Source organism: Sapajus apella, unplaced genomic scaffold (genome assembly GCF_009761245.1).
Source record: "Sapajus apella isolate SASKATOON/1434 unplaced genomic scaffold, GSC_monkey_1.0 scaffold130, whole genome shotgun sequence".
NCBI lineage: Eukaryota > Metazoa > Chordata > Mammalia > Primates > Cebidae > Sapajus > Sapajus apella.
In genome coordinates, this window is record NW_022437070.1 from 900,348 (window position 1) to 902,731 (window position 2,384).

The window sequence follows — 2,384 nt, forward strand, 5'->3', positions numbered from 1 at the left end:
AAAAAAAAAAAAAAAAAAAAAAAAAAAAAAAAAAAAGAGGTAATTAGGTCACCAGGGCTCTGCTCTCAGGAACACAGTAATGTCATTATCACGAAAGTGAGTGCGTTTGCACAGGAATGAGTTCCTTATAAAGAATAAATTCACCCCTTTCTCTCTCAGATGACATGCCTTCCACCATGTTACAATGAAGCAGGAAGGCCCCCACCAGATACAGGCTTCACCATCTGAGGCTTTTCAGTCTTTAGGTTTTGTTAGCCAATAGATTTTTCTTACTTTTTTTTTTTTTTTTTTTTTTTGAGAGGGAGTCTCGCTCTGTCTTCCAAGCAGGAGTGCAGTGGTATGACCTCAGCTCACTGCAAGCTCCGCATCCTGGGTTCAAGTGATTCTCCTGCCTCAGCCTCTCTAGTAGCTGGGATTACAAGCATGTGCCACCATGTCAGGAAAAATTTTTTGTAGAGATGGGGTTTCAACATGTTGGCCAGGCTGGTCTTGAGCTACTAATTTCAAGTGATCCACCCGCCTTGGCCTCTCAAAGTGCTGGGATTACTGATGTGGATCATCACGCCGAGCCAGATTTCTGTTCATTATACATTCCCTAGTCTGTGCTACTCTGTTATGGCAGAACAAAACAGACTAAGACATGGTGTCAAGATGAGAATGCAGGTACCTTGTGCCAGCAACAGCTCTTGTGGGCGTCCCCCTTAGAAGAGCACAGGTGCACACAAGTATCCAGGTACTGGCGATGCACAGAAGCATCTAAGTATCTAATAGCAACCGAAGGGCAAACAGTCTCATGTAGTGGCCAGGCCAAGTGGTTCATGCTGTAATTCCAGCACTTTGGGAGGCTAAAGCAGGAAGATCACTTGAGCCCAGTAGTTGGAGACCAGTCTGGGCAACAAAGCAAGACCCTGACTGTACCAAAAAATGTTAGCTGGGTGTGGTGGAGTCTACCTATAGTCCCAGCTACTCAGGAGGCTAAGGTGGAAGGATCTCTTGAGCCAGGAGGTAGAAGATACAGTGAGCTATGATGGGGCCACTGCACTCCTGCCTGGGTAACAGAGCAAGACTGTTTAAAAAAAAAAAAAAAAGTTGTTAGGTGAGGAGGCTCACACCTGTAATCCCAGCAATTTCGGAGGCCAAAGTGGGCAGATCACAAGGTCAGGAGTTCAAGACCAGCCTGGCAAACATAGTGAAACACCATCTCTTGTTGCCCAGGCTGAAGTGCAATGACACAATCTCAGCTCACTGCAACCTCCGCTGCCAGGGTTCAAGCAATTCTCCTGCCTCTGCCTCCCCAGTAGCTGGGATTATAGGCAGGCGCCACCACGCTCGGCTAATTTTTGTACTTTTAGTAGAGATGAGGTTTCACCATGTTGGTCAGGCTGGGCTCGAACTCCTGACCTCGTGATCTGCCCGCCTTGGCCTCCCAAAGTGCTGGAATTACATGTGTGAGCCACCAAGATAGGCTAATTTTTTCTATTTTTAGTAGAGACAGATTTTTACTGTGTTGGCCAGGCTAGTCTGGAACTCCTGACCTTGTTATCCCTCCACCGCGGCCTCCCAAATTGCTGGGATTACAGGCATGAGCCACCGTGCCCGAACTGCCTTTTAAAAAATTTTTGAGACCAGGTTTCACTCTGTTGCCCAGGCTGGAGTGCAGGGGTATGATCACAGCTCATTGCAAGCTCCTGGGCTTAGGTGATCCTCCCAACCTAGCCTTACCAGTAGCTGCGACTACAGGCACCTGCTACCACACCCAGCTAACTTTTTGTATCTTTTATAAAGACGGGGTTTTGGCCAGGCACAGTAGCTCACGCTTGTAATCCCAGCACTTTGGGAGGCTAAGGTGTGTAGATCACTTTAAGTCAGGAGTTTGTGAGACCAGCCTGACCAACATGGTGAAACCCTGTCTCTACCAAAAACACAAAAAAATTAGCTGTGCATAGTGGTGGGTGCCTGTAATCCCAGCTATTTAGGAGGCTGAAGCAGGAGAATCTCTTGAACCCTGGAGGCAGAGGCTGCAGTAAGGCAAGATCGTGCCACTGCACTCCAGCCCCAGCAGGAGACTCCATCTCAAAAAAAAAAAAAAAAAAAAAAAAAAAAAAAAAAAAAAAAAAAAAAAAGACGGGGTTTCACCATGTTGCCCAGGCTGGTCTGAACCCATGGATTCAAGTGATCTGCCCACCTCAAGCCTCCCAAAGTGCTGGGATTACAGGTAGGAGCCACCGCACCCAATCTGAAAACTTTATTGTTGCAATTTCTTCCCTCCAAGCCTATTTCTTGAGAATGTTGAAGCGCCAGTGGCCTTAACATATAAGGCACTTAGTATGGCTACTACACACACCAGAGACTACAGTGTGGCACAGAGTGGGGAAGGCTGGCAG